The following is a 15,386-nucleotide window of genomic DNA, read 5'->3' as shown; positions in this document are numbered from 1 at the left end:
TAGAGCTTTTCTCCAGGCAAATGATCCAGCTGTCTGGGGTAACATTTAGACATGAAATTCAGAATCTTTTTAATTACACTCATTAATTGTTTACCCAGTTATTACATCATTAATTGCCACTCTTGTTGGGCCAGTACCCAGATGACTACCATCTCACAGCTTGGCTGATAAGTAGGGGATGATTCACTGTGTTTTCCTCACTCTCTTGACATCAATGCTTAGAGATTTATCGTTATTAAAAAAATATATATTTATATTATAAATTTACAAACTATATATTATTATATGAATTATAAATTTATCTATTATAAATATATAAATTCAGTCTTGTGTTCCCTGACTTGAATATAAGACAGAAATGGTCTTATTTAAGATTAGTTTGAAATTCGTCCCTCACAGTTTCCAGAGTTCATACATATGTTAGTGAAAGACTTTATTAAAAGGAAGAAGCACCTTATATTAACTATGCAAAATACTGGAAATTTAAATATTACTATGAGAAGAAATTAAAATGGCATCACGCTACAGTACCTTTTCACGGAAACCATATATGATGGCATTGATGATGAGGTGGTCAGAAACCTTGGTTTTCTTTCTTTTATTTTTTGTACTGTGGTAAGAACAGTTAACTTGAGATCTACCCTCTTAATGAAGTCCCGAGTGCACAGCACGGTATTGTTAATTATAAGTGCTGGATTGTACAGATGGTCTCCCATACTTATTTATCTTGTGCGACTAAAACTTTACACCCCTTAAATAACAACTCCCAGTTTTCTTCTCCACCGTAGCCCTCTCCACTCTTGCCTCTGGTAACCAGCCTTCTACTCTGGGAGTTTGTTGGTTTGTTTGTTTAGACTATTTTAGATGCCTCCTTAAGTGCCATCTTGCAGTATTTGTCCTTTTGTATGGCCAACTACACTTAGCACGGGGTCCTCAGGCTCCTCCGTATTGTCCCATACAGTAGAGTTTTATTCTCTTTCAAGACTGGGTATATTGCGTTGTGTATGTATCCTGCGTTTTCTGTATCTGTTCATCCAGCTGTGGAAACTCAGGTTGCAGAAATCTCGGCCTTTGTTTCGATACTTACAGTAACTGGTGGAGAAGATTTTGACTTATCGTTTGGTCTTATGATCTTCCATTGCTTTGCTATAGGAAGCATCTTGTTTTTAGCGTCTTTCCTTCAGAGACAATTGTCATGGTGAGTGGGGAACCATCGAACATGAGTGAAAAGTAAAGTTCAACATGGCATGCAAAAAAGCTAAATAAATTCGATTACAATTCAAATCATGATTGGGAGATTGGGATGTACAGGACGGATTTTAATAGATGGAAGTAACCCGTGTAGTAAGAGAACTAGCAAGCATATTCTTTCCCGAAAAATTCTCTAAGTGGGAAAAAGGAGGTAATTATTAACCCAGCTAGCACACACTGCAGAGTGAGCCTGATCTGAACCCGATATAAAATGATACCGAAACATTCCTACTTGTACTCAAATATCATACCTGTCTTCCTAGGGTTAAAAATTTCAAATTCATAGAGAGAAAGTAGAATGGCCATTGCCGGGGACTGGAGTGACAGAGAAATGGGGACATCTTGTTTACTGGGTATGGAGTTTCAGTTTGGGAAGATAGGTATTTTGGTTTGCACAATATAGACTACCCATTTTATGAATCTGCAGAACGTCCTCTGAGTAGGACTGCTGGGAATATACCACAGCAGGAGGTAGAAAGGGTCAGGGGCTGTAGGCAGGTGGATCCAGGCAGTATCAAAGTACATTTCTTGCTTATTTGATGAGAGCTCCTGGGGGGTAATGACAGCATTTTTTGGGGGGGGGTCACATAAAAAGGCACTTTTGTGGATTAGGGTTGGCACAGTTTGTGAAATTATCATGTTACACCTCCTTGCTAAGCCTCACTGTGACGTCAGTGTCCTCTACAGTGACACTATGAATAAATTGAAAGCTATACACCTCCTCCGTTATAGATGACAGTTGCATGAAGAGAGATGATTTATGTATTTAATCCAGCATAGCCTCCTGTTACAATGCAAACCTTACAGAATATAGTGAGAAAGTGATTTCAAAAAGTATATACACATAAACTCACTGAAAAGAAACAGGCGAATATAATACTATTTTAGAAAACATTCAGACGTGAGTAAGCTCATGATCTTTTTTTCATAATTTGTTCTGATGCACTGATAATGCTTTGTTTCATAATTAATCCAGTTGTCTTAAGTTTTATTATAATTATTATAATATCAAAATGGAAAAAGGAAGTTCCATTGATAATATGGTCCCTTCCATGTCAGTGCTTTTGTCTGAAACTATTTGAAGACCTGGCCACTGCTAAGAAAACAAATGGCTCAGGTTCTAGACATTTTTTTCCTTTCTCTTGTGGACACACACAATGTCAACATCAAAATGTCAAGTTCACCTTTGTGTTTCTGGTCTAGTACATTTCTGAAGTGTGCATGGGGTTTTCATGGCACGTGAGTCCCAGCCTTTGACCGTCCGACACTATTAGAAGCACACCCATCCCTGGCTAATGCTGTAGCGCACAGAGCACAGATGCAAGTAGTGGGTAGAGGAAGGCCCTTTAGTTTACCTGCATGTCTTTCTGACACCGGCCAAAGACCTTTTTCTCTTTTCTTGGAATAACTAAGAATGGGAAATCTTTGTGGTGGAGATGCCTATGTTCTCAGGTTTCCATCTCCACAGTCTTCCATGCAGAAAAAGGGCGGGGGAGGGGGCTCTTCTTGCGGCAGCTAGCTTCAAAAGCTCAGTCCTAAGTTGAGACAATGAATGCAAGTTGTATTGAATTCTGGGCCAGGAAAACAAAACAAAACAACAACAAAACAACTGTGCACTTAATCTACTGCTTGGGAAATGTCTTTGTCTTGGTAATGATATACCTATAACCCAAACTGTGGAGTGGGCAGTGTTCCTCCCTGCTGATCTGAAACCACAGCCCTATTCACATAGACCCAGTTGCTAGTTTTCAAGTGCAAATTTGAATTCACATTTGTTTTGTAAGGTTCTCCAATAGGTGAGCAATTGTTAAGCTATTATTCTTTTATCTGCTTCTGTAAGCAGAAATAAATCTTCTCTGAAAAGAGGTATCGAATTGGATGCACTAGAAATGGAAATCATATTTGTTGTTACGAGAGAGAGAGAGTGTGTGTGTGTGTGTGTGTGTGTGTGTGCGCGTGTGTGTTCTGATTGAATTTGCTATGCATTATTACGTACTCTGAATTTTCTCATAGTATTCTCTTTGGGGAAAAAAACAGATCTCTATGGTTCAACTTTCAAAGAACACTATTTTCTGAGTGATTTGCTTTAATCAAATTAAATAAGATGGGTTACAGAAAAATGGTGTATGCAGGTGCTTTTCTCCACGGAGCCTGACCTGGGGCCTTTCGCTCCCCGTGCCCACTGCGGCGACTGCAGATTAGAACCACACACAAGGACACTGATGATAACCAAGTTGGGGATACAGGTGCTGCAAAGGGGAATCTTCATGCTAATTACTCACAAAAACCTTTGCAGAAAGAAAGATAAGTTTGTGTAATTTAATAAAAGTGCTACCAGCCTTTTCAGACTAACTGGAAAAGTTGCCCGAATGAGAAACGACGTGAAGTCTAATTCACAGATCCCTTCGGTTTGCTCGGACCCTGTAAGACAGACCTCGGTCAGCTGCCTTGTGCCCATCCAAAGGAACACGCAGCAGCACAGCGAGCTCGGTGGCAGCAGGAGACTGACAGATGGACAAACCCTGCTCGCTTGCTTGTGGCCTTGCTGCAGTTTTGTTCAAAGAAATATGTGAGCATGGGTATTCCCAGATTGATCTTTTCTGTGCTGACATATTTTTAACTGCCTTTTCCAAAATGTACACAAGTTCAGTTTTCTTAAAACGATAGCCAGTAATTATAAGATTTTTTTTCTCAATTCCCTACTCTATGGACAAAGATGGGATTTATCCCATTTTTGTATGTCTGTGACAAATAGGGGCGAGTGTGTACAAATAGAATGTTGTCTTAAACATGTTTGTTGAATAAAATTAGACTATCTATTTGCAAGTTGCCATGGGCTAAATATGTCTCCCCAAAATTCCTATGTTGAAACCTAACCCCCAAGGGGATGGTATTTGGAGGTGGGGCCCTGGGGATGTGATTAGGTCAGAAGGGTGTAGCCCCCAGGAATGTGATTAGTGCCCTTGTAAAAAAGACCCCAGAGTCCCTCTCTCCTTGAATGAATTGGCCCAGAGGGGACCTAATGCTGCTGGCCTGGGAAGGTGGGTCTCGGCCATTGAATTCTAAAGCTTCCTTATGACCATGGGAAGACCCTGGGCTTGTTCCTCGGAATAGATCAGTTCTCAGTGATTCTGTGGCACACTCAGACTCTGACAAACATTATTCTCCAGCACCCAGGTGGAATTGTTCTGAAGGAAACATGTAACTCACTGAGAAGGAGTCACCATATTCCTTCAGCTCAGGCACACGGTCAGCTAGCTGAAAAGTAGCAGAGAACAGAAGGAGGAAATGCAAAGCGAGTCTACAAATGGAGTTAAGACCTCTCAGTGCAGCCTTTTATTTTTTAGGAAAAAACCTTATTTCTTGAATGTGTACTCTACAACTATTTTTTTTTATCAGTTATGAAATATAAATAAATTTATAAGATGACTCAAATAATATTAGGTTCTCTTGGTTAAAGCAGCCATCCGGTTGGAGGTGTCTGCTCCCCTGAGTTGACCGTGGTCTGCACTGGTCTGCTGTGTCTTATGCGGGCAGCTGCTTCAGCGTGACCAGTTGTGGTGCCCCCGCAAGCTCATGGGCAGCAGGGAGCCTCAGACAGACAGACAGACAGATGCTACTCTCGCTGGAAAGGTGTTTGTGAGCCGTCTTCTTTTATGAAAGGTTTTTTTTTTTATTTTTTTCCTGCTTCACACATTCATCCTGGAGCCCCCTTGGCATCTTTGTTACACTGGACCGTTACAGATGATGCTTCCTTCCTGCTCTTCCTAGGGTGTGCTCTTCTGTTTCAAGAATGCAGATTTGGTTCCTGCTTTGTTTACCGCTGGTGGTCTTCACACTGTGTTTGACAGCTTTTCACCCGCGGGCCTTCCCTGAGGCCTACGCTCTCAGCTTGTGCTATTGCTTGAGTGACTTTGCACTGTGGCAGGGGTTGTGCGTGCGTGCACGTGCTCTCTCTCTCCTGCAAACGCACACGCACACGCCTGTGCACACACACACACACACACACACACCCGTGCACATACAAACGCACACACGCGCGCACCTGCAGGAGGAATCTGGAACCTGCGTGGAGTGGACTAGCGCAGAAGGATCACTTTTCAAGGATCTCCGATGAGTGCACATTCTCTCTCCCTCCCTGCCCATTCTGTCTTTCTGTCTGTCTTCTTCCTTTTCTCAGTCTGAAATAGTCTATTGCGGTCTCCAGCTAAATGGCTGCATTTAAGAGTACCAGCGGGGTGCTTTTAGTCTATAATGAGTTACACTGGTTGTAGTCAAAACACAGATACATTATTGAACTTTGTTTGGAATGGTAACTGCTCATTTAAAAGGTTTATGAAGGCTCTCCTTTTTTCCTGTTTTTTTATGGGTGAAGCATGGCTTACACGAGTGATACGGGAAGTCAGTTATTTTCTACAAGTATTTGGATTTGTTTACTTTCCATTATCTCCAAGCTTTGATTATTAAATAGTACTTCCAATAGTTACTCAATTAGTGCTCTCTATGAACTGTATTTTTAACAGGGTGCCTTGGACTGTGGCCTAGGTGTGGACTGGGGTTAGAGTTCAGAGGAAAGAAAGGAGGTTGTCATGAAAGATTATAAATACAGTTTTTTAAAAATAAGCACCATCATTTTCTTTATAGCATAAGACATTTGATATTGAAAAATGGCATTTCACCAATGAAATAGCATGCTTCTTTTTGGCTTGGTTAGACACAATAAATTATATATAAAGAGAGACAAGAAATTATAGTTATAAAGCCTTCTAATCCTTGGAGATCACCCAGTGTAGACCTGTATCCTCATTTTGCCAACGAGGGGTTGTCTACAATGTAGATTTTAAGTTACTTATCGCAAAACAACAAAAAGCTAGTTAGCAACATAGGCCCAAAATTCTAACTCTTCCCCAGGCTAGGAATATACCTAGGGACTGACAATTGCATTTTACTTTTGTGAATGAGGAGTTTACTACTCACAGCATTGCTTTTCCTTTCTAAACATGCAAAATACTGTTGGAATCTAAGTGAACAAGAAAATAAATAACAGCAGTGTAACTCCTCGATTCAAGGTTTTGGATTATGTCCTTGAACTCAGGAGAGGTGGAAAGCAATTTCTTCCTTTGTCTTCTACTTTCATGTTTCCAGCATTGGCCACTGAAGTGAGAAACCAAAATTCATAAAAGCAGTGATGCAAAGCAGGCATAGCCATAATATGGAACACCCAAGACACACGCTCTGGAAAAAGGGCACACACTCAGGTGGACTGCTACTTCTAGGGTGCTTTTCTGTTTTAAGAATGAAGGTTCAATTGCAGGGTCATAGGGAAGCTCTATTTTTAATTTCTTGAGGAATCTCCACACTGTTCTCCAAAGAGGCTGCACCAACTTGCATTCCCACCAACAGTGGAAGAGGGCTCCCCTTTCTCCACATCCTCTCCAACACATGTTGTTTCCTGTTTTGTTAATTTTGGCCGTTCTAACTGGTGTAAGGTGATATCTCAATGTGGTTTTAATTTGAATCTCCCTGAGGGCTAATGATGATGAACATATTTTCATGTGTCTGATAGCCATTTGTATGTCTTGATTGGAGAAGTGTCTGTTCATATCTTCTGCCCATTTTTTGATATGATTGCCTGTTTCCTGTGTGTTGAGTTTGAGGAGTTCGTTATAGAAGTGATGGGGGGGTGGGAGGTTGGGGTACCAGGTGGTGGGTATTATAGAGGGCACGGATTGCATGGAGCACTGGGTGTGGTGAAAAAATAATGAATACTGTTTTTCTGAAAATAAATAAATTGATAGCTGTAATAAAAAAAAAAAAAGAATGGGGGTGCCTGGGTGGCTCAGTGGGTCATGATCTCAGGGTCCTGGGATCGAGTCCCGCATCGGGCTCTCTGCTCAGCAGGGAGCCTGCTTCCCTCTCTCTCTCTCTTTCTGCCTGCCTCTCCATCTACTTGTGATTTCTCTCTGTCAAATAAATAAATAAAATCTTTAAAAAAAAAAGAGAGAATGAAGGTTCAATTCCTGCTTTCTTTACTGGGCATGGTCCTCATTCTTCTTTCCATAGAGCTCTGTGATCACCCATATTTATGTGTGAAGGGGAGGGACCTGTACATGTGCAGTGGAGTTGGGAGATGAACGATTTTGGTTGGAATCACTTAGTAGAAACCCTTTAAGCTGGATTAGCTGGGGCAAGATTTTCCTGCCTGGAATATCATGTCTGTGGCTTCTGTTCTTCTGTCTTGCTCGTGTTCTCAATCCTGACGAATGCTTCCCCAGAATCATTAATGGAGAATGAATTCCGTTACAAGCTTTTCATTTCAATGAAGTGTCAGCTGAAAGGCAAGTCGTTAAGGAAATTATGGAAGAAAATGGCTTGAAGTCAATCTATTCACCCTTTATTCTCGTTTATTTTCTGAATTGGTTACACATTCAATAAGGACTTCCTCTGTGTCTGGCACTGTTCGGTACTGAAGTCAAAGCCGAGGACTTTGATATGGTTCCTGCTGTTAACCATCAGACTGTCTCATGGAAAAACAGAATTATATACCTAGAATAATTATTTTAAAATGTGCTAAAGATGATGGTAGATTTAATCATGTGTTTATTCAACAAATATATATTGAAAACCAGCCATGTACCATTAACGCCTAAAGACTAAAAATTAGAAAACATCCTAGTCTTTGAGGTATGTGGAGTCTGACGGGGATGATAATCAGAGCAGTAAGCACAGTGATAACACTGAGCATTTTCTAGATGCTAGTGGTACAAGAAACACTTGACATGTCCTAATTCATTGACTCCTCACAGCAGCTTTATGAAGGAAGCACTCTTCCATTCCTGTTTTATAGACAAGACAGCTGAGAACAGGTAGGTTAAATATCTTTCCCAGGATCACACAGCTAATAAGTAACATATATTCAAACCCAAGTTCTTTGGCTCCAAAATCTTATGCTTATTTCACAAACTTATGTAAGGTTGCATCAAAGGAAGACCACAGAAGGTCTCTGGAAGGTCACAGGAGGCTTCTCTGAAGACATAACCTTTGAAAGATGGTATAGACCTTTAGCTGGTGGACTCTACTTGGTGTGGAGTAGACCATAAGCTGGTGGAGAAGGGAGAGATGACTGTAGGCAGGGGGACACACTGACGCCCCTGGAGAGGGTGTGTAGACTATAGGAAATGCCAATGAAAGCCAATGGGACCGGAATGGAGTGGAAGGTGAGGCAGGAGATGTGGGCTTCTTGGCTACAGAGGAAGCTGGTGCGTTGGCGTGACTACATGTGAAGAACATTTGGATGCGGGGCAGAGGGGCTGGTGGAGGGTAGGCAGGGTGACTTTGGATTTCCCTAGTGAGAGATGACGGTGATGTGTTTGTTAACCACCTAAGAAGGAGTCTCAATTGTTAAAGAAAGAGCCAACAGAGAAGTAACAGCCATACTGGACACAAAAGGCATGGGTCGGCCAGATAAACGAGGAGGGTGACTGGCTCTTCTCCACAGAGGAAGGAGAGATATATTGACAGAGGAACTTTGGTAATTGGACTGTCACAGTAAAACCAAGCTAATGCTCTTCACAGCATCATTTCCCTTGGTCAGCTGTATCCGGCACATTTACAGGTCCTTGTTCTCATCCTGCCATGGTGTTTGCTCAGTTGTGATGACCACTGGCAAACACTCTGTTAAGACCCAAGTGGAAGCAAGAGCAGACTTCCTCAGAAGAGTGAACTAATATTCACACACCATCAATTTCCGGCTTAAGTAGAGCAGTTTAACTGCCCGTTTCAATCTTCAGGATAATACATTTACACTAGAATTTTTTGTTCTTTCTTTCTTTCTTTCTTTCTTTCTTTCTTTCTTTCTTTCTTTCTTTCTTTCTTTCTTATTTCTATCTTTCTTCTTTCTTTCTTTTTTTAAGGTTTAACAATTTCTTTAGGTCTTACTATCTGTCCAGAGGGCTATCTATCTATCTATCTGTCCCTTTAACTGCAATGTCAAAATTTGGAATATTTTCAATCAACTTAGTGCTAAAATATAAAGAAAACAGTGAAAAAGGCTGTAAACAGAAGGAGCCCAGGTTTTAACAATATGCGTGGTTTATCAACCCCAGTAAGACTTTATCGCTGTCCATGTTAATGGTCTCAAAGCGTTTCCACATTGAATTGCGTTATTGGTGAAGCGGTTGTTCTCACAGTTGCATGTGTTGTGGGATCCACACTAGGGCTACAAAGAACATAGACAGCTGGGCCTCTCCCAGAGAGTTTCTGGTTCACTAAGTCTTAAGCTGGAATCTGGAAGGAGTTCCGGTTGATGCTGATGCTGCTAATGGAGAAACCACACATTCACAATGGCTGGTGGGGAGAGAAGGTGGTTTTAAACCACTTTTCTCTGACACTGGGCCGCTGCCAGGGCTGGAGAGAAGGGATGTCACACAGGCTGGGTTTTGTTGTCGCTGCAGAAGATGACGGCCACGGCCGCTGTTCTAGATGTGCTGGCACTCTGACACTAAGGGGCTGTGCTGGTAGAAGAGGTTGTCCTGCGTTCTTGATGAACGCACTCCTCTCAGAATGGCACGTATGCACACTTTCTAAAAGAGCCACATTTGCAATTAATTTTTTACATACACAGCACAGTGTATGTGGTGTAACACAAGAAAAAGTGTTTGTGCTGCACCACTGTGCACCTGAACTGTGATGTCAGAGTTTGAAGGTTTGCCATGGCCAATTATTGATGCGGTGCCTAGAAAACTTGCTGGAGTGCAACGATGAATTATGACATAATTAAGAGAAGTTGTTTAAAGGCTTAAGGAAGGACAAGGAGAATGACACACTATTTTCACAAATGAATCCCCATTTAACGATTGGTTTATACTCTTAGTTCCTTTTTTGTTAACATGGTTCACAAGTAGACTTTATTTGGGTATCACTGGTTACCCCATGAATGTCTTCTTTGTGTTCCAGGATCAAAGCCAGTCCAAGCCACCACACTGCGTTTAGTTGTCATGCCTCTCCAGTCTCCTCTGGTCTGTGACAGTTCGCATTATTTCTTAACTTTTCATGACCATGACAGTGCGAAGAATACTGACCAGGTGTACTCTAGAGTGGGTCTAAGCTAGATTTGTCTAGATTTTTCTCAAGACCTGACTGGGGTTATGTGTTTTTGCAAAGACTACCACAGAGAATTAATGACCTCATCATGTGTAAGAGGAGGCTTGACATCAACAGGGCACCACAGCGTTGTCTACTTTTAGACTGATGCCTCTGTTTTTGTTAACTATAGACAGAATGACTGATGTTAAATGGTAATGAACACACAATTGTAAACAGGTGAGCCAAGCCCCATTTCAGTAGTTGAAGGGTATCAGGGTGTAAGCCATCAGGAAATCAGGTAGAAAATTTTCTTCCTTATAAATAGTGCTATAATAAACCGGTATTTGATAAACATGTTGATAAGATTACAAATAAATAAAAATCATATTTAAGCACAGAAATATTTTTGTTAAAAAATTTGTTATCAGCTCTAGAGACACATTTTAGAGTAAAGATAGGTGAGATACACAGGTACATGCTTATATTCCCATTTTTTGATAAAAGGTGAAGGGAGGAAGTATGCAAAATAAGGAGATTTGCATTTTATCTATAAACTCGGGTTCAGAGAATACAGTTGTTTTTTGCCAATACCTGGAGTAAATTTGTGGCAGGGGCATTTTGCCGCCGGGTTTCTAACATTGATTATGAACGACATTGTGAAATAGTATCATATTTTGCCAAATCAGTGTCTCCTGTGGTTATTAAGCTACAGAGTAGAATTAGAAAATCTCTGTAAGCAGCAGATACTGTGACAGAAATATCAATGTAGTGAGTACTGGGAAACATGTATTTTCTATTAAAATGTGAAGCCCTTCAGCATGAAGAGAAAGATTTATATAGTAGATAAGGGGAAACAGATGAACTCTTCCAATATTCATTTGGAAATTGTCATTTAGGATTTTGCACTCCCTAAATACCATAAGTTTCTGCCTGGCAGGTTTTGAAAATAAGTTGGCATGTCAGCACCTTTACAAGGTAGACGGGGAGCTGTAGGGAGCAAGGCTGAGGGCAATTTTAGCTGGCTTGTGAGATGCATTATGAAAAGCCTGGAATAACCCATTCAAGTCCATGTCAGATTGTGTGCACATTCAATTTAAGAAAAACATGAAAGTGATTCAGGACATTGGACTCAGTCATACTCATGAAAATACATGGTTATCAACAAGTCTAGTGACTCTAACATTTCTTTGGAAGAATAGGAAAATCTTGCATTCACAAAACAGCACCACACATCATCATGAAACGCGCATTTCCTGAGGCCTTGCCTTGTTCAAAACACCATGTGCGGTAGTGCTGCCGACGGTGCAAACGGCGTGAGGGAGAAAGAACCCACGCGGAGGTGTGTGAGTAAGAGCGTCGATGTCTGAATGTCTTTTTGGGACCAAGAAGAGGACACAGTGAGCTGTCAAGCTGGGTTACATGAAGCGAGGCTAGGTCACAGAAGAACAACCTTGACTTTGAGATCTGGGCTGGAAATCCATGTGTGTTTCAAGGATTTAGCTTCTAGATTCCCCGTGAAGGGATCTATTGTTGGTAGTACGACTGAACCAGTTTTGACTGCTGTGTAAGCAAGTAAGTACGTATCAGAGGTCTTGCAAAAGAGCAAGTGGCGAGGGCCACAGGAAGGCATAGATAACAAAATCTGTTGGAGAGATGGGAGGGAAGGATGGGAGAAAGGGGGAAAGGAGGTCCAGGGAGAGACAGGGAGAGACGGCGCGGGGGAAGGAGAGGCAGAGAAATTCCCCATGGAGGATTTGGCTTCATTTCACAGACTGTAGTGTCTGAGAATCAGTAATATACTTCTGAAGGAATTCATGTCTTGATCTCACTACGTGCCCAGTGGGAAGTTATCAGTGTTTGTAAGTAGTAAAGGAAGATGCACAGATGTGTACTTTAGGGGGACGGGTTTGGGTAGAGCACTAGCATGTTTGTATCAGTGCCATATTCATTTTCATTGCCGAATGATAGTCCATGGTGTGGCTCTGCCCCATATTTTTTATCCATTCTCCAGCTGATGGACATATGTGTCATTTACACAACAATGAAATGTATAACATGTATGTAATAATAATATGTAACAAACAGTGCCTGATATAGATAGCCAACCTTAGAGGAAGATGTAAAATCACAGAAAACAGCAAATAGTAAAATGAGTTTGAGTTTTCCAAAATTTATTTATGAGCTTTCCAAAATGGAAATATTATGGGAGGGATTAAATACTTTGGTCTTCCCCATGTATGTTTCTATGGTGTGTTCTTTATTTAGGTAGTAATCTGTGTTTCTAAATCAGTCACCTTCAAGACCTGTAATGCTGCTGCAGAATATAATAGTCATTTTTATCAACTTAATTATGGCTTTGGTTTCTTCATTCATTGTGATAATTTGCTGTGGGCAAATAACTCATACAAACGAACATATTTATTCAAAGCTTTGATTCACAATTTATGAAAATTTGGCCAGGCCTGTGCTACAATGATTATACATTAAGAAAGTGGCTCATCTTAGCCTTATGAAGCCAAGGCAGAATCTTTCTAAAATCTTTTATATTTTAATTTAATTTAATTTTTTCAGTGTTCCAGGATTCATTGTTTATGCACCACATCCAGTGCTCCATGCAATACATGCCCTCCTTAGTACCCACCACCAGCCTCACCCAAAACTCCATGCCCCTCCCCTCCAAAAGCCTCAGTTTGTTTCTCAGAGTCCACAGTCTCTCATGCTTCATCTCCCCCTCTGATTTCTCCCAACTCACTTTTCCTTTCCTTCCTCTAATGACCTCCATGTTATTCCTTATGCTCCACAGTTCAGTGAAACTTGATAATTGACTTTCTCTGCTTGATTTATTTCACTCAGGATAATCTCCTCCAGTCCCGTCCATGTTGATACAAAAGTTGGATATTCATCCTTTTTGATGGAGGCATAATACTCCATTGTATATACAGACCACATCTTCTTTATCCATTAGTCTGTCGAAGGGCATCTTGGCTCTTTCCAGTTTGGCGATTGTGGCCATCGCTGCTATGAATATTGGGGTACAGATGGCCCTTCTTTTCACTACAATCAGTATCTTTGGGGTAAATACCCAGTAGTGGTATCACAGAGTCATAGGGTAACTCTATTTTTAATTTCTTAAGGAATCTCCACACTGCTTTCCAAAGTGGCTACACCAACTTTCATTCCCACCAACAGTCTAAGAGCGTTCCCTTTCTCTACATCCTCTCCAACATTTGTTGCTTCCTGTCTTGTTAATCTTTGCCATTCTAACTGGTGTAAGGTGGTAACTCAACGTGGTTTTGATTTGAATCTCCCAGATGGCTAATGATGATGAACATTTTTTCATGTGTCTGTTAGCCATTTGTATGTCTTCTTTGGAGAAGTGTCTGTTCATGTCTTTTGCTCATTTTTTGACAAGATTATCTGCTTTTTGGATGTTAAGTTTAAGGAGTTCTTTATAGATCTTGGATATCAGCTCTTCGTAGTGTCATTTGCGAATATCTTCTCACATTTCCTGGGTTGCCTCTTTGTTTTATTGACTGTTTCCTTTGCTATGCAGAAGGAAGCAGTCAATAAAACAAAGTTTTCTAAAATCTCGTAATATCGTGGATGGAAATAATATAGCGTTATTCAGAAATTTCGGCAATATTGTACTCCTTGAAAACAGGATATGGCTTGAGAAAAAATAAACTACTTAGAGGTGTAAGATGTCTTACATGCCAAATATTAAATAAATTTTAAAGTTCTTGATTGATCCACGGGTAATATGCATGTATCAATAAGGAGGAGTTTGAGTGTTAGTTAATATTTTAACACAAACTTTGTCATCATCATCAGAAATATTTTTTCATCAATGTGATGAAAACATTACATTGCTCAGTGGAGCTAGACTGGGATCTCTTAGGGCTGCCTGTTCTCTGCACCTTAATTAAATTAATGAACTCATTTCGAGTGGTCTTTTTCATTAATCTTGGTGAGAAAAACTATCTTCAAGTATCCTAGAGCTGTTCACATTAACAGTCAAGACATACTATTGTGATAGAAACATTTAATTCATTAAAGTAGCTCCACGGTGTTTATGCTGGTAAAATGTGGTTAGTAGTTATGTTTACTTAATGAAAAAAAAACGGTGTTTATACTTGGTATGATAGCATTTATGCCAGATCCAGACTTTTCATTAATGTAGCATAAATCTCAGGAAAATAAGTGAAGCTTTATTTTTTCGTGGGACTTAAGACTCCATCCATTATTAGTAGTCTTGCTTAAGTGTTTGAGTCTATATGGTATCCAACACTGAAATAGTTTTTATTACTTAGAGTTCATTTCTCATGCTTTATAAAAATACTGAGTAGAGAAAATTTTTGACTGCTAGGATTAATTTTTCTAGATGAGGTGGAAAGAACAAAAGGTGTAAATACGCAAAAATGCAGAGATTTAAGTTTTGCCTAAGGAAAATTTTAGACCACAGGGGGCTTATAAACATTAAGAAGATGTATTTTCTGTCTTCTGTGAACTCCTAATTAGAGTGGGTGCTTATATCTTATGTAAATGATGTCAATCAACATAAAATATAAAAAATATAACATAGAGACTAAAAGGCATATAATCAGAATGAAAGCAACAATTATTTTTCATTGGGGAATCAGGGACAGGCACAGAACTGTGACATTTAAGTTGGGGTTTGATGGGTTGGTAGAATTTCTTAAGTGGACAAAGGGGGACTAGCATTCCCCCTGAGGAGATAGCATGAGTAAAGCAAGTATGAGACTGTACCCCATGTTTCAGTGGCAATTAATTTTCTGGTGGATCTGATGGCTCTTTTCACCTGTTCTAGGAAGGGGAGCTTGCCTGCAGTTCATATGAGCAGAGGCAGTGGAGAAGGGCCTTCCAGGGTTTGGGGTTTTGCTGAAAAACTGTGAGAATGTTGTTGGCAGGTCCACAGTGTTGGAGAAAGACTTTGAATGGCATCAGCTGCTTATCTCAGTAACTGCAGGAGGTGGTGGGGCCCTGAGAGGCTTGTCTTTGGAAAGAAAGTGGTGATGGTTCAAGAGGGCTCC

At 40.5% G+C, this 15,386-nt stretch overlaps 1 protein-coding gene across 3 annotated transcripts in view; it reads left to right on the top strand.

Annotated features, from left to right (window-relative positions):
• NALF1 (NALCN channel auxiliary factor 1) overlaps positions 1-15,386 on the top strand; it is a 654,803-nt gene that overhangs the window by 82,838 nt on the left and 556,579 nt on the right. The gene's annotated exons all lie outside the window — the stretch shown is intronic.

This window comes from Mustela nivalis (assembly GCF_964662115.1).
Source record: "Mustela nivalis genome assembly, chromosome: 15".
In the NCBI taxonomy this organism is placed as follows: Eukaryota; Metazoa; Chordata; class Mammalia; order Carnivora; family Mustelidae; genus Mustela; species Mustela nivalis.
This window is presented reverse-complemented; position numbering and strand designations above follow the sequence as displayed.